The sequence below is a fragment of the Ornithorhynchus anatinus genome, chromosome 1, assembly GCF_004115215.2.
Source record: "Ornithorhynchus anatinus isolate Pmale09 chromosome 1, mOrnAna1.pri.v4, whole genome shotgun sequence".
In the NCBI taxonomy this organism is placed as follows: Eukaryota; Metazoa; Chordata; class Mammalia; order Monotremata; family Ornithorhynchidae; genus Ornithorhynchus; species Ornithorhynchus anatinus.
The window spans coordinates 13251523-13275099 of NC_041728.1; the positions used below are offsets into that span (position 1 = coordinate 13251523).

The window sequence follows — 23577 nt, forward strand, 5'->3', positions numbered from 1 at the left end:
AGTTAAATTACCCTTTTCTGTCTTCTCCACACCCGACGCCTGAACGTACTCACCTCTATTTTTGAAAGTTTCATAGCTCTGATTCTCCATTATAAACCCAAATCCATCCTCCAGAAAAAAATTTAAAGTTGAACAAAACTCAGATGCTGTGGTAGATCTGGTAGATCTGTGAGAATTATCGATCTCCCCAAAGCAGGTGAGCCCAATATTACATAAGATTGCACATGAATTACTCTTAACTGCAAGCTCCTTGTGGGCAGGGAACATGTAGACAAACTCTATCATATTGTACACTTCCAAGGGCTCAGTACAGTGCTCTGCACACAGTAAGTGCTCAGTAAATATGATTGATATGCAGAATGGGGAAAAACAACACAGATTGATCCCTTTAAGAAACAGGCACCTAATAAAGACTATTCTTCATTAAAAACTTACAATTATTACTATCTTCTTGGAGGTAGGTGAACCTAACCAGTGATCAAAGAAAGTGGGATGGGTGAGGGTAAGTGTCCACAAGGGGTGAGGAAGCAGACTGTTGAATTTGGGAGAGCTCCAAAAGGACTGCATATCTTAGGGGCTCACATTCTGTAGTTATTTATGTTTTCCTTATAATTTACTCTAATTACTCAAACCGCTTAAAACAACACCAAAAAAATGTGTAATGCAGCATTGCCTTTTCAAGATAAGTTGTCTTACTATTGCACAACTCAAGAAAAATAAATGCGAACCTTGAGAAGTTGCCAACTCAAACACTGCACACCTGGCTCCCATTTGTTATGAGATTACCATGGAAAACAAAGATTCCTGACTTATACACAAAAATTGTGTGGCCTTTCTCAGAAGTCCATTGTAAAACACTGTGACCTGACCTGAAAGCAACAGAGTAAGGAAGGAAAGCCCAAAGAGATATATTCAATGATCTCCTCATCATCAGTGTCTCCCTCTCCTGGTCCTGAACTCCACGGCAACATTTTAAACAAAAGTGTAAAAAAAAAAAAGGAAATATGACAGCAACAAAAAATGTTGGGTCTCTTCCATCCACCCACCCATGTGTAGTGATAAAATGAAAGTATGACAAAAATATTTTTCTTTGGCAGAATAATGTTGCTTTTCATCCTGAGATACCCAGGCCTCATGAAACAAAACATTTTTCCTCCGATGCTCTTTGTTTTAAAATGTGTTTAAATGTCTTAAATATATGGGTGAATTAAAAGCCATGAAGAAAAACAAAATAAACATTCTAATAGCAGAGTGCTTTGAGAGCCTATCCACACTTATTCATCCAGAGCTAGTCAAGTAAAAAAAAAAAAGTATTCTTAATTTCTGTAATCTTACCAATTCTTCAGAAATTAAGATACTCTGGACAGAAGAAAGAGATCTTTGGTTTGGGAAGACGGATAGAAGTCATTTAACCTAATCCCCTCCCTTCAGGTAGGAGCAGAGTGAAAGCATTTTGGAGCTAGAGCTAGCTATTTGAATTTTGAACATCCCCAAAGAACATAATGAGCCCTCTGTTGGTTAGGGATTGTCTCTGTTGCAGAACTGTACTTTCCAAGCACTTAGGACAGTGCTCTGCATATAGTAAGCACTCAGTAAATACGAATGAAAGAATGAATAATGAAAACTAAATGAATGATGATGATGACAATAACATTTCCCTTTCCCCCATTCCAATGTTTAAAATCTTGGGACAGCAGTTTGATTCACTTCTTCCCATGACCCCAGTAGTTTGAAGAAAGACAGGTTGCCATTCTCTGGATTAGATAGAGGTACAGCTAATCTGGGGCAGACATTTCAGAAAACATGATATGGGCAAAGATTTGTTGAATTGTACCTAGCTCCCCTTCCTCTCTTTAGTTAATCCTCTTACTAAGCTTTCCTTCTCCTGTTAGACTAATGATCTCTCAAGATACATTCTTCTATGATATTATCATTTTCCTTCTCTCTTTGGTAAAGAGAACATAAGCACCAGTTACCAGCATATACACTCAGTACCTGCGAAAGGCATTGTTTTAAAACTCTTGAACTAACTGCTTTCCATTAGTATATATGGCACTAATTTGCACTGATGCTGTAGCTGAGATACACCCAGGTTTCAAAGCCAGAAAGAAGGCAGGATATTATAAATGCTCTAGAGAACTCTATAGAACTAAAACCCCTCCCACCAAACCCCTCCCACCTTCAAAGCCCTACTGAAGGCTCACCTCCTCCAGGAGGCCTTCTCAGACTGAGCCCCCCTTGTCTTCTGCTCTTCTTCATCTCCCCATTGCCTCTACTCCCTCCCTCAGATCTACCCAACTCCCTGCCTGTGTATATATGTACATATTTATTATTCTATTTATTCTATTAATGATGGGTATATATCTACAATTCTATTTATTTATATTAATGCTATTGATGCCTGTCTACATGTTTTGTTTGGTTGCCTGCCTCTCCCCTTCTAGACTGTGAGCCCATTGATGAGTAGGGATTGCCTCTATCTATTGCCGAATTGTACTTTCCAAGCTTTTAGTACAGTGCTCTGCACACAGTAAGGGCTCAATAAATATGATTGAATGAATGAATGAACTCTAATTTAACCTCTGTTGTACTTTTCTAATTATTTAGTAGAGTGCTTTGCTCCCAGGGAATATCTGTTATATTGTAATTGTATACTCTTCCAAGTATTTAAAACAATCTTTTGCACACTGTAAGCGTTCAATAAATAGGAGTGACTGACTGATCCAGTAGGTGCTCAATAAATATCATCATTATTCCTGAAACTCCTACTACTGGGAGTGGATTCCACATTTGTGTCCTCTCTTTGTTTCCCAAAGTACAAGAATTTTGCTAAATTGGCTTCTAACCCCTGGCTTATTCTTGCAGCCTGGAAAATGCTGGCGAGTTAGCAGAATTCTCCAGTATTTTGTTCTGGGGCATAAGGGTAACAGCAAAGCAAGTATGGATGACTCAGCATGACCCAGTGTCGTTAATGAAAAAAACAACTACCTGCTCATCTAATCCCAATCTACATTTTTTCAATCTTTTTATACTCCCTTGGGAAAATATTCCCATGAGTTACATTATTCATTCATTCATTCATTCATTCAATCGTATTTATTGAGTGCTTACTGTGCTCAGAGCACTGTACTAAGCGCTTGGGAAAGTATAATATAGCAATAGAGACAATCCCTGCCCACAACAAGTTCACAGTCCACAAAGGGGGAGAGATAGACATCAATACAAGTAAACAGGCATCATGACAGCAGTACAAGCAAACAGGCATCAGTATCAATAAATACAATTACAGATATATATCTATATATATAGATAGATATAAGTGCTGTGGGGTGGGGAGCGGGGGGAGAGCAAAGGGAAAAAGTCTGGGTGATATGGAAGGGAGGGGGAGATGAAGAAAAGCGAAGTTTAGTCTGGGAAGGCCTCTTGGACCAGATGCACTTCAGGGGGGTCTGAAGCCGGGGAGAGTGATTGTCTGGTGGATTTGAGGAGAGAAAGCATTCGAAGCCAGAGGTAGGATGTAGGCCAGGTGTCGGCAGCGAGACAGGCGAGATCGAGGCATAGTGAAGAGGTTAGCACCAGAGGAGCGAAGTATGCAAGGTGGGTTGTAGAAGGAGAGAAGGGAGGTGAGCTAGGAGGTGGCAAGGTGACAGAGAGTTTTAAAGCCAATAGTGAGGAATTTTCATTTGATAGGGAGGTGGATAGGCAACCACCGTGGATTTTTGAAGAGAGGGCTGACATGCCCTGAGTGTTTCTGTAGAAAGATGATCCAGGCAGCAAATTGAAGTTTGGACTGGAGTGGAGAGCGGCGGGAGGTTGGGGGTCAGAAAGGAGGCTGATGCAGTAATCAAGGCAGGTTAGGATGAGTGACTATATTAATGTGGTAGCAGTTTGGATGGAAAGGAAAGGGAGGATCTTAGTGATGTGGTGAAGGTGAGAGTGACAGGATTTGGGGATGGATATGTGGGTTAAAGGAGTAGAATTTTGATTTAGATGTATTCAGATGTATGTAGATTTGGATGGATTTAGATTGAGATGTATTTAGTATTTAGTGTTTAGAGGACACAATTGATTATAAAATCGTAGGCATCTGTACAGTTGGGTGTGGCTAAAAGTTTTATTCTGACAACTATTCAGTATTGAATACACAAATATCTGGTCCTCCATATCTGCCTCAGTCCTCCCAAAGTTTCCAAATTCTAGCTCAAGAAGACCAGCCTACTGTTCCTGAACAGAATGCTGCACCTCCACATTATTTGAGATTGTGCTTCGGTAGAATTTTAAAGAACATGTTCCACCATTCCTTCTTAGATATATTCCATTTTATTTCATATTTGGGCATCTGAGTGTGTATCCAGCAGTCTTCAATTACACTTCATAGAAGAGTATTCTGGTGTAGGGTGGCCCCAAATCTCATTTTTCTTTAAGCTTATCAGTTCTTAGCATCATACTGACTGAAAGACACTTCATAATAATTTTATCTTTTCATTGTTTTTGGGTGTCTTCCTCAAGGACAGACTCATCAACATTCCCTAATTCCTGGATGACTGTCTCATCCTTCTAACCCAATAAATTGGAAGGTCTGCTGTTGAAATATATGCATATTCTAACACCCTTTTACATATCTTTTGTTGCTTTCTCAAGCAGGAAAGGATAAAATAGTTATTAGCTAATGAATCAGACAGCATTAACGCTATTAAAACTCAATCCATTCCACAAACCTCTTTCAGCCTGACACTTGGTCTATGCTAGTTAGACATAGCCTTAAAGACAGCATAAAAGCATGCATTCTGTGAATAAATTAGATAAGAAACTACAGTTATGATGAAGGTATACCAAATATGAAGGCCCTACATAGAAGACAGTATGTCAGAGCAGTTCAACCTACCTCACCCATTTATCCACATTCTTGCTCCCTAGTGTAGTAACTTGCCAGTCTGGTTCATTCTGGCAAAAAAGTTGCCCCTCTCTCTCTCACAAAATGATCTTGTGATGCCTTCATCAAGGAAAAATCTTGTTCATAGCACGCATATCTAAAGATGTTTCACTTCAAATCTGTTTTGTATCTGGATCCCAGATACATATAAATACCCCTGTCATCATCATCATCATCATTCATTTATTCAATCATATTTATTGAGCGCTTACTGTGTGCAGAGCACTGTACTAAAAGCTTATCATCATCATCTCTTTCTCCTTCTCCTTCTATTTCTCCTCCTCCTCTCTTCCTTCTTCTCTGATCAGTTTTAGAGTAATAATGCTTCGCAAAAAATTTGACCAAGCTAGCCCGAGCTAATCACAGGTGAAAAAAGGGATTTTACAGATTTATTTTCAAGCCCATCATCTTCTTCACTCTGGGCTAGATAGGACCTAGGTTCTAATCCTGCCCCCACCTTTTGGCAAATCACAACTTCCATAGCCCTCAGTTACCTCATCTGTCTGTGGGACATGGAGTGTGCCCAACCTGATTAGCTTGTATCTACCCTTGCTTGCTTGTAGAGAAGCAGCGTGGCTCAGTGGAAAGAGCACGGGCTTTGGAGTCAGGGCTCATGAGTTCGAATCCCAGCTCTGCCACTTGTCGGCTGTGTGACTGTGGGCAAGTCACTTAACTTCTCTGTGCCTCAGTTCCCACATCCCTAAAATAGGGATTAAGACTGTGAGCCCCACGAGGGACAACCTGATTCCCCTAAGTCTACCCCAGCGCTTAGAACAGTGCTCGGCACATAGTAAGCGCTTTACAAATACCAACATTATTATTACCCCAGCACTTAGTACAGTGCCTGGCACATAGCAAGTGCTTAATAAATGCCATAAAACAGCTAGAAGATTTGGCAGAAAATTGAAAATGACAAATGAAAGTCAGCTAGTAGTCAAAGATGCAAAAGCTGCAAACCTGACATCGGGAGGATGGTGGCAGTTAGTGTCTGAAACGAGGAGTGGGTTTGGGGGGAAGATGGGGGTTATGTTTTTTACAAATATGGCAACTTCCCGAGCACTTAGTATAATGCACTGCCCACAGTAGGTGCTCAATGGTGATGATAAGCACTCAATAAATACGATTAATTGAATGAATGAATGAATATTTCAGGCCTATTTGTCTTACAGAAAGTACTCTCTGAGAGAGTCCACCACAATTCAGCTTGAATCTTGTTTCCAATGAAAGAAAGCTACATGTGAGCTTTTTGACCTAAGATTAAAGGAGACAAAAAAACTGCTTCAATATTATCAACCTCTCCTCAATAGAGAATGCTGCACTGATCTAGTAACTGCTAATTAAGTTCATCAATGGCTTTAGCAAGAGCAGCTGAACTCCATTGGTAAAACTGTTACTAGCTGAACTTCAGTTGTTTCATTTTATACTGCCAAAGTCCCATAACGCAATCTTGAAAGTGCTACTTTGACAGTGAGAAAAGACTATTAAAAATGAGTTTTCTGAATATCTGTCTTTTAGACTTTGGTTTTACTTAGTTTTTACACAAACCTAATGGGAAGAAATGATGTATTTCTTTTTCCATTTCTTGTTTGGGAAATAATCATTGTGCAACTCTCTAATTACTGCAATTAGTCTGTGTAATAGTGAACAAAATGAACAAAATCCTACTATAAGCAGATGCACATCACAATTATGTGGTATATCTTAAAACAGGAAGTGAGTCACAAGCGGGTTGGGATGATTGACTGTGTCTTTAAAGGAACACAGAACTGACTCATGATTTTCCAAAGCAAGTTTGAACTAATGTACAAACTTCAAGTCATTTTTGGAGCAGCGTGCAAATCAGCAGCTGAACTTCCCAACACATATTAGAATTACTCAAAGCTCTTTAGTGTGCATAAGTACACTACATTCCAATCAGAGCCATAACCAGGAATGCAACCATGACAATTCATTTGGAAATAGAAAACAGATCTTTGCTGTTTTCTGGAAATGGATGAATTGGAATTTGTGAAGGAGAAAGAGATAGATTTGCCTGAAATTTATAAATGTTACTCCATCTCAGTTCTTCAGGATTTTCCCCACTTAAATCTATTCTTTAAGAAAATCCATTGAGGATCCCCAAGGAATAATTTCAAATTAATCAAATAAAAATCTACAGAAAGTTGCATCATTTCCTGGCTGTCATCCCCTTCCCATTGCCTAGAACCAATGAAAAATTAGCTGCTAATCCCAGTTTGTGAATTGTAATCCCACTTTGTGAATTGTCACAGCAACCCCTCCACTTAAAAGAGTACCTAGCCGCAGCAACCCCTCCACTTAAAAGAGTACCTAGCAGCATGTACAAGAAAAAAATGGATCCTTTAAATCCAGTCATATTTCAAAGGGGATTGATTTTTGTTTCATTTTAGTTTTAGTTATTTTATCGGACTGTGTCCATTCCTCTACTCTTTCCAGTGTTGGATCCAAATAATGATTAAAAATTAAATAATAGAATAAATGCAACATTGGTTAAGCATTTACTATGTCCCGAACACTGGGGTGGATATAAAGTTATCAGGTTGAACACAGTCCCTATCCCAGATGGGGCTCACTGTAGGAGGGTGTAGGATTCAATCCCTATTTTACAGATGAGAAAACTGAGGTGAGAGAAGTTAGGTGACTTGCCCAAGGTCAAACAGCAGAGACGTGGGAGAGCTGGGATTAGAACCAGGGTCCTCTGACTCGCAGGCTTGTGGTCTTTCCACTAGTCTACCCTGCTTCTCTAATCAAAATGGACACTACCCACTTGTTTGTCATATACCACGCCTTCTAGACTTCAAGGAGTTTGGATCTGCCATATGTATTATCTCACCATATGAGAAAATGCCCACCAAATAACAATCCATATTTAAACACAACTAAATTTAGAAGTCAACCTTCTGGAAACAGAGTACTGAAAAACCCCCACTTTGGTGTTAGGGTTTACTGAGCCTATCATTGTACTCAATGTAGGAGGTGAAGACAAGAGGCAATTTATTCTGCAGCTGGTTTAGAAATAAACACAGCAACGCAAGATAAGGAGTGAAAGAGGAATAAATCCTCCTGTAGCAAACTTGATGGACAGACAGGCTGCCATTAACAATGCTGTTGCCTTTGTAAATACAGAGTGATGTGGAGATACCCTGGCATTTATACTGTAGACATGGTCCTTAAAGATTTTACACCTCCAGTTCCTTGGAATTATCAGCTATCTCCAGCCTGTCAGTCATCCCAGCAATCTTAGATTTCTAGCTTGCAGGCCAGGCAGATTATTGACAAAGCAATCCAGGGTGATATAACATACTCTGACAAACAACGCTGAGGGGATTGTGTTTACCACTTTCAGTGAACCATTTCAGCTAAATTAATTCTCCACACTGAAAGTAAACTTTCTCTTGATAACAATTCACTCCCTGCACAGCATTGTTTTGCAATACTGCACTAGCTCAAGTGGAGTAACTAATATAGTTCTGGTGTGTGTTGGGCACTACCCGAAATAAAGTATCAAATCTGTAGCAAGCAGCCAACTGAATGCATCTCAAAAGATTCCAACCTGTGTCACAGTGGAGTTAGACATCTGACACAAATGTATAATATCTGGAAAATTCCAACCTTATGGTGTCACTCTGCCTTAAATGCACGCTGTGGAGCTACAGGGATTGTGGCAGATACAGAAAGCTGTGTAGTTCAGAGTTGTTCAGAGGCACAAGTACAATAGTGAAAAGCAGATACAACAAAATTGGTGTACTGTTGACAATTCTTACCATGTCTCTGCCGAAAGGAAACTTAACATTTGAATTATAAACTCTTGGAAAATAATGAGCTTAGAAGAGGAAACATAGGCACTCCCTACACTCCAGCAACAGCTCCGGGCAGTGCTAAAATTTGAGCTAATTACTGGACTGTGTTTATTTTCTACAGTGTGTTATGTATTGAATCAAATGCAGAACACAAAATGCTACGTGTGCTGTCATGTTGAAAGCATTGATTTTGCATCTTAACTTTGGAGCCATTAGTTTTTCCAATATGTAAAGGATATGGTGATGACAATGTACTAAACTCCAAGGGCTCTGAGTGTGGTGAACAACGTTTTGGTTATGTTAAATATTTCATTTTTTGCATGATACTTCAAAAAACTAATTTCAGCATTCCTAATTTGGCCTCCCTTATTTGGAAGCACCTAAGACTTCCTAAGGTAATCAAAGAAGACTTGCCCACTAAATCTATAAAATAAAACACTATGAGGTGTGCAGAATTTTTAAAGTGATCACTTAAAAATAATTTTAGGCAAAGGCATTAGGTCTCACTAATACTGTGAAGTATATTTTTCACACAGAACATTTCTACTGGGCACTACATTCAGTGACAATATTTCATCTTTCACTGTTCATTCTGTCTTATGCATAACACGAACAACAATCAGGAACATTTAGATTCAGAAGGGATTCTCTGTAATGTCCTGATTTTTGTTTAGATAATATCATCTCTTTTCTTTGGTCCTCAACTTTGCATCTTTTCAGAGCAGAATCTATTACTTACATCCTGAAGAATGTCCTGCAAGTTAACTATTCTTCTGTAAAATGAAAGAAGGCACTAACCTCTCCAATTTATCCATTATTATTATCCTGTTGATTTTACCTTCACATCATGTTTCAGAACCTTGGAGAATTTCTCAGGCAGCCAGATTGGTAGGTATTTGCAGAATACCACCAGTGGCCAGGACCCAAGTGTCTTTGTGTACTACTCAGTGGCATTTCTGTTATCCCCTTATCCAGTTTGTACACTATGGTTGAGTGAAACTTACACATCAGAAGTACGGATTGTTTGGACCTTAGCTGAAAACCCAGTAATTGGAAATTCGTGGGTGTACATGAGAGGGACAAATTTTAAGGGTAAGGTGAGTGGGGGAAAAAATGAGCAAAATAAAAGTTGAAAACAAATAATAAAGAAAAGATAATTTGGTCTTGTTTGTGCTAGCACATCCTTGGAATGCCCTATTTTCCACTCTTTATCTGAAGAACAGACTCACTCAAGAGCCTTGGATATCTCAGAATGCCCTTCCCCAAAAGCTGAGCAAGTAGAAAAACACATTGTATTGACTGGCCTCCTTCTATTTGTTTGGGTCTCAGTCTGAGTTAAACTGAAGTCCTCACATCTTCAAATACAGCCAGCCGCACCAACACACCACATCACAAATGAAAGGCTTTGTGTGTGAGTCAAGTTGGAACTGTGGGCATCACATTGACCTTTTTTGCCACACCTGCACCTACAGATGAAGATCACTGTTAGGAACACTGGCAGTGTTTATATAAAGATCCCCGCTTCACATCACTTATGAACATATACTTTAAACTCTCTTGCTTCCCCTACCTGTTTTTAAATTTTAGTGTCTTTCTCCCCCCGCCCCCCTCCCCCAGAGTGCAAGTTTCTTGTGGGTAGGGATTGCTTTTACTAATTCTCTTGCATAGAGTAAGTATTCAATAAATACTGTCGATTGATTGACAAAAACCTACATATTAACACTTACAAGCCCCCAGATGTCGAAGAAACAATAACACCAGTCCTCCCTTTCCATCTCTTTAGCTGGGGGAAGATGATCCAGGAGTTTCACACAAGCTTTAAAGCACTCATCAACATACCACTTCAACAGAGAAGCATATTTCAAGTGCTTCAGTTCCTCCGTCCATCTGGGTTGCTAAATAAGCTAGAATGGTGCCTTATTAAACAAAAGGCAAAAAAAGCAGCCTGCGTGTCAGACAAGATGGATAAACTTGATAATTTTTACTGGATATAAATATTAAATGGCAAACAGTGGGAAACCACCATTTTCAAAAAGAAATGAGATAGTAGTAATCACTAGAGAAAGACTGTATTAAGAAAGACCAAAAAGCATTTAAGTTAAAAGCAAATGTTGGGAGAGGTTGATAGATGAAAGATTAAGTGGGTAACAAAACAGTATCATCTAGGGAGAGGCAAAAATATCTGGAAAATGTTAATTTGTTTATTCATCCAATGTCAAACAAATCATTCTTTCAACGTTCATTCATATATTTATTCATTTTCATTCGTTAATTTACTAACCATTCTTTCATTCATTCATTCTTCACTGATTGATTGATCAAGTCATTTATTCATCTGAAATTATTGATCATATGGAGAATCATGGATACAAAGGAAATTTCTATTGGAAAATTCAGATAGAAATATTTCCTTTCCTGGCGTGGATAAGTGGAGACAGAGTCTCTATAGCATTATCTTGTAAGATGTTGAGACCTAATCTCTTGAAAGGCTAGATAAATTCAAAATGATATCTGAATTTTAGGAGATCTATCCAATTATATTTTTTACTTGGAAGGCATTTTTGCAAGGTGATTACACAAATAACACTGGGAAATTTATTTACAGTTTTATCTAAAAAGACCCTTGATTTAGAGGTTTAAATGAATATGTTCTAACATTTTAATTCCTAAATTATCAAAATAAAATTTGATATATGTAACATCTACTCATGCAAATTGTCTAGACAAATTCAAAATTTCCCTAAATTACACTTTTATCTTGATAATCCAAATTATAATAATGGAGAATTAAAATAATTACACCAAAGCACACTTCTGGCTTTTTCAAATCTAGATAATTTTCATTAGTAAAACTAGGTAAGGGGTACTTATTCCTGAAATACTTATTCCATTCAGAAAGTAAATCAAACTGTAAGATCCTAGTTGCCTGTAACATCCTCTTAGGGGCACCAAAAAAATGCATTAGTTAATTAATGCAAAGTGGCCGCTAGCCGAGTGGATACTGGTTTCAGATATGCAGGTGTGACTAAAAAAAAAAAATCAACATGTTCCCTCAATTTGATGATGAGTGATATTCACCAGTTTGTAAAGTCGGTTCAACTCTTCTCTATAATACACAGAATAAATTACTTTTAAACATTGGGTTGTCATAGCAACTGAAAAAACTAAGTCAATGCTAAGTAATTAAAAGCAAATAAAATTGTGTTTCACTCAAAATTTCATTAAAACAATTCAAATTGTCAAACAAATGCACATTATTCATCATTACCTTAATGAGCATTTGTCTTTTAATATTTCTATCCTTAGTTAGGAAACAGCAAAATGTTTGGTCAGGATCTTCAAAAGCTGTTAAATCTTGATACAATTTGGGATTTCAGTTTATAACTTTTTATATACTTTGTTGTATCATCAGGAGCAAAAATAACATTGAAAATATACGTCAGGAAATAATCCATTCCAGAGCATGATATTCTGCAGAGCATTCATATACTATCTATATATCTATATGTACTTATACATCTATATAGCTATATATGCTCATATCTATATATAGATGTATAGATATATATTTGAATTTCACCAGCTTCCATGTAACCTCAAGACTCAGGAAGCCAAGATTTCTCCTTGTTATAACATGCCACAGCACAGAAAACCTTTCTCTTTGTACCACAAGGTTAATTTGAAGGCAGGTTTTCTATTATTTCTGACCTCTGAATAATTTCCTGATGCGATTGGTAAATATTCAGGCACAGTGAAAAACGCTAGAAATGCCCCCAAAGAAATCTATCCTGGACTGTGCTAGGAATGCTCACAGGAAGGGAAACTGGCTGTATTATAACAATGATAATTTGTAAGTTTAATTATTTATAAGGATATGACGGCTGAGTTCCCAAAAATCTTTCCATTAAAAATTCTCAGTATAAATCTCTCTGATATACTGCAATACTGCTTCATCTTTGCTGCCAACTGCGCTGTAACGCATGAACCCCCTCATTAGTACACGCCTTCACTTACTGGGATTGCTTGAACAAAGGGCTCCGGCATGTCTTAATGACTTTTAGAGTTAAGATATATCTGTGGCAAAACAATAAATACCCCCATCTTATTAAGATAAGTCAGTTGCACCAGTGCAAAGCTGCTTTGTATTCGGTTTCTTCCACACACAATTTCAGTTCAGGCAGAAACCCAGAGATGCACTCCAGAGAAACACATAATGAGGTCAGATGGAAAATCTTGTCTTGTTTCCGATATGAATTCAATCTATCCTTTCTTTCATGTGAGACAATATTCACAGAAGGAACTGCTGCTGACATGTTTTAACTTCACTGACATTGAAAATCTTTTCTCCTTAGTTGGTGCTTTTAGCTCTCACTTGAAACACTGCCTACAGAATAAGATTGTTGGGGATGGTCACAAAAATATTTGCATTGACTTATTCACCTCGTGACATTCATTACTGCTCTATTAGTGTAACTACAAAACATCCTTTTGATTATCTTTTCAGAAAATTTATGTTTGGTGCCTCGGTACAATTCTTCTCCATACCAGTTAGGACACCTTTACTCTTTCTTTCACAACATAGATTGATAGTTTTTTTTGTTTTTTTTTTTTAGTAAAAATATAGATAGGACACTGATAGAGGAAGGGAAGAAAACTGAAAAACAATAATAATTCTCATTTTACATTTTAAAAGCCAGGGTACTGGCATTCACCTGTCATAAGCAGGTGCATTGGTTTAAAACCATTCCCTAGAGCCATGCTTTGCTGTTGAGCATAAGTCAGAGCAATGTGTCAAGACTTAGAGCAGAGGTATTTAAGAAAGAGCTAAAGAAATTAGATGTCAGCATAATTTGAGTCAAAATGATTTTAAATGAATGTTTAATTCCTAATTAGCCATTTTAGGGCATTAATATGTACTTCAAATCCAGCTGAAGGGAACCCAAAATAACCTGTTTGTGAACTGCATCAATGCTATAACAATCTATAGAAGAAACAAGGGAGAGGCTTTTATCATTAAACAAGCACGTTACTGAATGGAATGCAAAACATGGAAAGGACTTCATAATGGTTAAAAAATATTAGGTCAAAATTTGCTGCAGGTTTCGTTTGCCCAGTCTCTGCTCCAGAGGGAGACAAATATGTTGAAGCTTTCTTCATACCAGAGGGGACTGGTTAGAAAACGAAGGTTCCACATTTCACAATGCTGCAGCATTTCAGCTTTGGCAGAAATATCTCATTTGCCCCTGGAATAGGTGGAATTAAAGTGAAATATATTTTTTCATTTAGAGAGGACTGACTTTAATGGCCGGGAGGTAATGTGGTCTTGTGAATAGAGCACTGAGTTGGAAATCAGGTGTCCTGGATTCTAAATTCCTGGTTCTACTACTAACTGACCGACAGTGATCTTCCATAAGTCACTTATGCTTCCTGTCTTCTCTGAAAATAAGAGCAACATTGTCTATTTCAAAGTGTTCTTCTAGAATGCATTACATATTGTCTGCAGGATAACAAGCTTTGTGCTCTATGGACAAAGTGCTAAGTAAGCATAAAATGATTTTTCTTTATCTTTTCGTGGTGAATGTTGGAGTTGCAGGCTTCCATAGGACAATGGCCTTGACTAATTGAATCATGGAAAATGTTATCATTTATTTGGCAGTTCTTGGGCATGCCTGATAACAGTTTTCATACATATCTCAAATGCTTTCTGAGACCTAGCAGAACTGTGAAAGTAAATGTGGATTTTCTAGCCCATTCTTGTGGAGCTTCCGGGTGAAGAAAACTTGCATCGTAATACTCCAAGTTTGATGCTGCATGCATACGCACCATTGTTTCTTCTGACACTGGAATACATTCTATCCAAACAGATGCTCATTGTCAGAAAAACATTCCCTAACCCTTCCATAACTTTCTAGCCAAAAAAAAAATGAGTTTATGTTCTGAGATCATTTGTCTACAATTCTATCCATTGTCCATTTGCCATAGAAATGTTTTTAGATTATAGAAGGCATTAGCAAACATTAACACAGGAATGTTTGATAGAGTAGGACAAATTACTACAATGACTTTGTCAAGAATTTCAACATTTGCAGAGATGTGACAGAATATGTGAATGTTGGTTTCATATTAGTGAGACTTAATTTCACTCCACTGAAAGGAAATCATAATACTCCCTTCCATCTTTTATTTAAAAATCAGTGCTAGAATTCAGATTTTAAGAAACACAAGCACAGGTAAAGAAATATGACACTGTTCAGTAAACAATGTAAACTAAAGTGGAAGGGGAAGTTTCTCCTCTTCACAAATCACCTTCTCTTTTCCCTTCTACCTTTTCTTCCCCTCTCAACCTCCCATTTCAGCAAGGATCCAGCTAGCTATGATATTATGCTCTATTCCATAGATTTCTGAAATCAGGAGAGCAATTAGAACCATGAGAAATGGAAAAAAAACAGTCGAATTTGAGAACTGGAATCATTTGATCCCTAATTTAACAGGGAAAGGTCTTGACAAGAGTCATCTCAACTGTTTACCGGCTGTTACTATCAACTGCATCATATAGGATTTACACTGTGAGTTGACAGTGTTCAGTGGACAATATAGTCTTTTTAGACTATCAACTACCCAAAAGGTGTAGTGCAACATTTGTTGCAGTGTCTTTGATTAACCTCATAGTCGATTTAGAATTTGGGGCACTTCATTCTGTTGTCCCTGAAATCTACAAAATTTTGACACTATTTCTATATGGGATCTTTGCGAGATTTAGTATTGCAAAACAATTTAATTTCCCATCATACATGATAGTATACTGGATTGCCAACTAGTTTCCCTCTTCTGGGTAGCAACTGTATTCTAAAGACACACCAGGAATCTAGCATAAGGGATGTGTCAAGGCCACTGAAGAATATTGTACTGCAACAGATATGTTTATCCATGACTAAACTGAGGATGTCATTCAGAAGCTACTTTATGTGAATAACTGTGTCCCAGAAGATTAAATGGACAGCAAATCCATTTGCAAAGTCAGGGAAGACTAATTGGTAAACAGCTTGGAGGAGGTTACAGTTAAATATCACCCTAAATTAGGTCCCTTTATACAGGCACATTTTGTGGCAGAAAAATTTCACTGGGTCTGATTTTCATCAACTTGTATACCTTTTACCATTCCTTTCCTATGCCTTTATTTTAACTGAACAATTATTTCAATTATGCTTTTCAGTTAATAATATTTTCTACGCATGGGTCTACGGGGCAAATCTAATGGCTAGTTGAAAACAGTTGATGGGATTCTCTCAAGCCTGCCTGGCATTGTTGTTCTACCTTCTCAAAAAAACCACCTTGGCTGCAGTTACCCTGCTCTGTTGCTGCTGCTACTTTCTGCATCTGGTCTCTCAGGCTAGATGGAGGACAAATGGATACTTTATTGTTGGTTGTTTCCCTTTTTTTGATTTTCCCCTAGTTTTTGCAAAATAGAAAAGGTCCCCTTTTCCCTCAATCATTACTTGCTAAACCAAATGGTTGAGACCTCAATGGGGGTGAGCTGATGTGTAAATCTCAGAGATATTCTATTTTGGGACCACATGCTACATATATTCTTCCTACCAGTTATATTACCACGCATGCCACTGGGCACCGGAAGATGACATGGGAGATTGTGGGTGGCTCAGAACAAAATATCACCCGTTAAAAGAAGTTAAAACCATGACTTGATGTGGGTCTTATGCCATCGAGTCGTATCCGACCCATAGCGACACCATGGACGCATCTCTCCCAGAATGCTCCGCTCTCCATCTGCAATCGTTCTGGTAGTGTATCCATGGAGTTTTCTTAGTAAAAATAGTTAAGTGGTTTAATATTACCTCTCTCTGCGTGGTAAACTCGAGTCTCTGCCCTCAACTCTCTCCCATGCCTCTGCTACCTAGCATAGGTGAGTTTTGACTTGTAGCAGAATGCCTTCCACTCACTAGCCACTTCCCAACCTAGGAATGGAATGGGTAGACCTCTGCTTGACTCTGCCTCCCATAGCCGAGACTGGTAGAGTACTGGAAACTCTCCAGATGCGACCTTGAGAGGGGTTGATGTGGGTAGGATATAGTTTTCTGGGCTGTGCAATGATCACTTGAATAGCAAGGGGCCAAAAAGGGTGCACCAATGTATTTTCATGGACCAAGTGTGTAAGAGTGCAAGAGATTTTCTCTCAAAGACGTTTACATCACTGAATCAGCAGTATCGTTTTTGAACTGAAGGAAAACTCAATTACTATGTATATTAATAGTGATTCTACACTAAAGCTTGAGAGAGTACAATATAGTAGAGTTGGTAGACATGTTCCCTGCCACAAGGAGTTAACAGTATAGAGGGAGAGACAAACATTATTTAAAATAAATGAATTTCAGACATGTACCTAAGTGCTGGGGGGCTGAGTGAGGGGTGAATATCAAGTGCTTAAAGGGCACATATCCAAATACATAGGCAGTGCAGAAGGGAGAGAAAGAAGAGGGGTAAAGAGGCCTTAAATGGGGAAGTCCTCTTGGAGGAGATACATTCAATCATTCAATTGTACTTATTGAGAGCTTACTATGTACAGAGCACTGTACTAAGTGCTTGGAATGTGCAATTCAGCAACAGATAGAAACAATCCCTGCCCAACAACGGGCTGGGCCTCGAAGTGGGAGAGTGGTGGTCCGTTAAGCATGAAGGGGTAAGGAGCTCCAGGTCAGAGGAAGGACATGGACAAGGGGTCTTAATTATAATAATAATAATATAATAATAATTATGCCTTGGCATCAGCCACAGAACCATCTTCTTCCTGATCTTTTAAAACAAATTCACCAGCCATGGCACCTTTAAATTTAAAGGACAGGCCCTACACCTGATTCAGTTATAACCCATGATTCTATGGTATGATTTGGATATGTCAATGGAAGAATTAGAGAATGATTTTCCCAGAAAAAAACTCTGCTACGGCATAACAGGTGGGTTGTGTTTTCTAACTATATGTCCTCTCCCAAGCACTTAGAACAATGTTCTGCACACAGTAGATGGTCAATAAATAGTAATGGTAGATTGACTGGTATTATACAATCTCTAGATTGGTACAAATAGCTTTCATGTAGGAAGAAGTGGTTGTGCAGAATTGTGAGGCACTGGTGAAGGTCTGAACCTGCTAATCGTCCCATTCTTGATCTCCTCTTTACTGCACTGACTTATACAGGATGTTCTTTGTGTTAACTGCAACTTTACAATATCTAATTCAATAAAATAACAAGAGAGAGCAAAGGTTTAAACCATTCTGCTAGTAGTGAATATAGCAATAATGTAGGAATTTTTATCAAGAAATGTCAGTCATGATGGTATCTTTGAATCATCAACTATGTGTACCATGAATTACTATTCAATCACTGTTTATTTAGGTTGCATTTTTTGCCACTCAGTGTTCTTCAAGAACACATCCCCTGTGTTGTAGAACCCCCTGCATGTTCCCAACTCATTCAGAAATTAAATGCTTTAGGTAATCCTGAAAATTTGCATCCATTAATTTTCTATTTAAAATTATACAGTTCCCTTTTAAATTGTGCCCATTTTTTTAGCTCTTATTCGACAAGCTTAATTAGAAGAGCAACATCCTTAAAATGGAGATCAAGAAAAATATGCAGTCTCATCTGGCTTTTTCACAGGAAATCCCAGCCCATCTGACAGTTGCAGCTCTTAAAGGATGATGTAAAACCTGATATGTAGTCTGCCACTCACCTTCCTGAACTACTCAGGCATAAGTACCTTAGGTGGAATGTAGAACCCTCTCAGAAGAAATATACAATTAAGGAGCTACTGTGAAATGGAGAGATCGAGAAGGATTTTTCTCAGCTTTTTCTAGGAAAATAAATCTCTTTATCAGCCAATTTTTTCAACTAAAACCACAAAGAGATTTTCATGGGCCCTTTACACTGTTTATTAGAAGATATAGCTATCGCCATAGTTTCTCCCAAGCACTCAGCACAGTACTCTGCACACAGTAGGTGTTCCATAAATACTGTTGATTGATTCACATTCCCAGAGTTATGACGGCCTTTGCATTTCTTCTACAAAATGAAACAAAAATTGCACATGTTCCCAAGGAAAAGCAACCCAACAGTAAAATACAACTCTGGACAATGAATATCCTCCTTCCACACCTTATGGAAACTTATTATCACAACCCATTACTCTCCTTATAAGTCTATTGCTAGTCGCTCCTACCAGCCTTATACCAATCTCAGCTCCTCTGAGGCCAGGGTCCTTGTTGTGTGGGGATCACATCTATCAACTCTGCTGTTTTGTATTTTCCCAGATGCTTAGTAAAGTGGTCTCCGCAAAGAAAACAATCCATAAATATCACTGATAGATTAATTAACCATGTGTAATTTCCCCCCTTCCCCACTCCCAAACCCAATGGATCCTTTCCCAGTCAGTGCTTAGTACAGGCCTCTGGACACTGTAAATACTTAAACACTATTACTCTCTCAAGTACTTAGTACAGTGTTCTGCACACAGGAAGGGCTCAGTAAATATGATGGACTGATTGATATTACTACTATTTTACTAGCCAGGCCATCCAGAGGATCTTCTGGGTGGGCAATTTAATGGGAAATGGAATAAATAATGGGATATCAGCTAGAGTCCTAACCACTGGAAGCTTTCAATCAACCAAACAATACTGCTATATTAAGACCTATTGAAGCCCTAGGGCAACTGAACTCAGTAAATATAAAACAAATTTCCAAATCATGCAAATACAAAGATTTGCTGAGTGGTGTGTGAGGACTAGACCATGAGAATGGCATAGTTAGGCAGGGAAACATCTGGGGAAATGAACATTTATCTCTTTTTGAGAGAAGGCAGAATTAAGAAATATATAGGACTTCAGGATTTGTTTGACTGCTTAAAAGAAAACAGCAGATTAACCAGCCCGAGGAGTTTCCTGGGGATTGCCTGAAGCCTAGGGTGAGGCTCGAAGTCAAGTATGAGTTGAAGGGATAACAGGGCATTTTGAATTTGCCCAGGAGGATAGGGAGAACCTGGGGGAGGACCAGGAAAAGATACAGAAATGAGGTGATTGGCGGAGGTCCGGTGAAGGATTTGGAAAAACAGCAGGAAGATCTCAGGCCTGTTAATTCCAACCTTATGACAAGGTTTTCAACTTGAAATATTTTTGGAAGGGTGGATTTCTACATAGCCAAATGTGAACAGTATTTTTTATGATATTTTATAATCACTGGGCTAAAAAATCTCAGTAGGAGAAAATTTCTTTCAATCTATTTTAGAAATATATATGAAATCATAGGACCCCATAGCCATAAGCTATGGAAAAAGAACATCTTGATGTGAATACCTAATGACCCCAAAGTCTTTTCAGTCTCTTAAGAACAAAGGGAAGGATGAATGGGAGTTTTCAGACAACTCTATGTATGGAGATTACCTAATGAGCACAGTATGAATCTATGTAATGGGATGACTCCTGATACAGGGATTCCATTACATCTTTTAGCTATTACTGCATCTCTAGAGCACCTTTTAACATTCCTTTACAAAATGAACTGTTGGAAATTGACTTACCATTTCTGGTTCTCCAAGTTTGAATAATGAAAATTGAGGTAAAATATAAATAATGCTTTCCTCATTAAATGCACATTGCCCATAGGATGTTTGAATGCATTTGCACATAAAAAATTTCAGTCATTTGCATGTTTTTATCAATCTATGGTTGATTACTGAGCTAGTACCTTATGAGGGCAATACTAGCAGCCAATCGCTCTATTCATCAATGAAAAGAATGCATTCAGTAGGGGTATGATAATAGTCCCTTTGCAAGTGATACACAGTCTATGGAGCTGTACAGGTAAAATCTTGATAGATTGAAAGGTCATAACAATCAGACAAATGCTTATCAGAATGATGAGCTCACTCTAACCAAAGATCAACTAAAATAAGGCAGACAAAACAGATAATAAGATTCAAATAAGCATTCCCTTCAGGGTCGTTCTGTTTTAGAAAAGAGGCTTAATGTACGTTTTGAACTTTCTTATCTCTAAAGATTGGTAGGGGGGCAATTTAGCTCCTTTGCTAGTGCCAGTGTACAAACGAGAAAGGGTTAAGAAATAGGGAAGGGCAGAATAAGTTTTGTGGTGTCTCTCTTGCCTCGCTTTTGGGTTTAGTGAAGAGTTTAAAACGTGTTTCTATCTCCCAATCTAATATAGAATTCATCTGTGATACAACCATTCAGATCCTTCTGTTTTGGTAGAGAGAAGTACTCAGGGGCTCATTATAATGAGGTTGTAAGCAAAATAGCTCTCACTGTAACCCACCTATTTCCTTCCATGAGGCAGTGTGCATTTTTTGACTTCTGTTTTTTCCTTTCATTTTGATGAAAGATTCTTAAAATATGTTCCCCTACTGATTTCTATCAATGTTCAAGCTAAATCTATCACATAACTTGGAACAATGTGGCCCTTTGCTTACTACAGATTCTTAATAATTCTTAATAGCAAATTGTTTAATAAGGATTATGTACATTTTGCCTAATTCTCCAAAAAGTGTGGAGGAGGAGACTAAAAATACATTATTTCAATCCTAAACCTCTTCTTAATTCTCTCTTGGATTTTCCACCAAGCAGCTGGGTTTCAACTAACCACCACCTGAGGCAGTGATGCCATTTTGCTTCTCCAGTTGGCAATAATAATAATAATATTTGTTAAGAGTTTGCTATACATTTGGGAGTAAGGACAATTTGTCAGACAGAATCCTTGTCCAGCATAGGGTTCTTGGACTATGGAGGAAGAACAGATATTTAATCCACATTTTCCAGATGAGTGTTAGGTGTTTACTTATGTTATGTACTAAGCATTGGAGTAATTAAAGGACAATTACAATGGCCATGGTGCTCATCCCACATAGATTTGTAGCAGAACTATGTGCAATGGAGAGGGAGAATAGGTATTTAATCCCCATTTTACAGATGAGGAAACTGAGGCACACAGGAGTTAAGTGACTTGCCCAAGACTTTATATTTCCCTCTATATTCCCCTATCTTTCTTTCTCTTTCATCTTCCACTTTTCCTATAAAAATCTAGATCTAGGGAGAGTGCTTCACAGAGATGTGGGTTGTCAGACAAGTGTGTCCCCTAAATTAATTTACCAGTTTCTTCCCAACTATGTTTCCCTTTAGGCCTTGAAGATGACTTGCCTAGTGGATAGAGCATGGGCCTGGTAGTCAAAAGGACCTAGTTTCTAATCCCAGCTCTGCCACTTGTCTGCTGTGTGACCTTGGGCTAGTCACATCACTTCTCTGTGTCTCAATTACCCTATTTGTAAAATAGTGAGCCCCATGTGGGCCAAGGACTGTGTCCAACCCAGTCTGCTTGTATCTACCCTATTGCTTAGTATGGTGCCTGGCTTAGAGGAAATGCTTAACAAATACCCCAATTATTATTATTATTGTTATTATTACTGTGGGTTTAGCAATGTTCCCTGAACTGTGTGGTCGTGTATATCTGTGGATACACTAACAACCTGTTTAATTAAACTTCTCATTATAATGAGGTTTCAGGATTTGTGGATTCCATAGGAAGCTTTCTAGGAAAAAAAATGTCAAAATCCTTCTGCATATATCAGCAAACAAGTAAAAGTTTACAAATAGTGAAAATGTTTTTCTGATTTTCCCCAGAATTTCATCAGAAATTGTGGATAACAGTCCATTCCACTGGCACAGTTTTTAATTGAGATTTAATCAGATCTTGTCAAATATGAATCAATCCATCCAGCAGTGGTATTTACTGAAAACTTATTGTATGCAGGGCACTGCATTAAGCACTTGGAAGAGTAAAATACAAAAGAATCGGCAGACACATTCCCGGCTCATAACAAGCTTACAGTCTAAGAGGGGAAGAAGGACATTAGTATGAAAAAATAAAGATATAAGTATTATTATTACTATAAAAATTTGTAATACATAAAGATATGTATACATAGTGCTGTTGGGTTGGGGGTCGGCTGAGTATCAAATGTCCAAAGGTCACAGATCCAAGTGACCTTGGATCCAAGGGACCTTGCTCTTAATGCTCTTCCTCCCTTTCCCTTGCTCATGCTGTTTCCCCACCTTGGAGCGCCTTCCCTCCCCACAGACTGACCACAGCTTTGCTCACATTCAAATCCCTCCTAAAATCCCACCTCCTACAACAAGCTTTCCCAGATAAATTTCCCCAGCCACCTGAGCCATATTATCAATCTCTCCAGTCACGTCTAGCACTTATAATTTTATTTACACCCTCCTTAATGCTCCTGGGTATTCAATTATTTATTTATTTTTGTACCCTCCCCCATCACCTCATCAAAGCAATTGCCCTTTCCCTTTTGCCCTCCCTGATTATAGTCTTCAACTGCTGACTTTCCAGGGGTTCCTTCTCCACTGTTTATGAAATTGCAGGGTAGGATAGAGGTTTGTCCCGGAGATGTAGATTTGGGAATCATCGGTAAAGAGCTGGTAGTTTAAGTCAAGGGAATGAATGAGTTCTCCAAGAAAGTGAGTGTAGATGAAGAATAGAAAGAGACCAAAAACTGGGACTTGAGGGAGGGATCCCCACTTTCAGGATGTGGGAGGCAGAGAAGAAACCAGCAAAGAAACTGAGAAGTAACAGTGAGATAGGAGGAGATACAGTGCGAGAGATAGGAGGAGAGCCAAGTACAGTGCTCTGCACACAGTAAGCGCTCAAAAAATATGATTGAATGAATGAATGAATGAAGAGAGGACAGTGTAAGTGAAGCCAAAGTTAGATTGTCTAGCCTTCCAAGGACCCTTTT

At 38.4% G+C, this 23577-nt stretch overlaps 1 non-coding gene across 1 annotated transcript; it reads right to left on the reverse strand.

The window, feature by feature from the left end:
- Window positions 1-16682: 16682 nt before the first annotated feature.
- On the reverse strand, window positions 16683-16820 carry LOC114816346. Its single transcript, XR_003764115.1, has one exon. It is a non-coding gene; the product is annotated as a small nucleolar RNA SNORA7 (small nucleolar RNA).
- Window positions 16821-23577: the final 6757 nt, after the last annotated feature.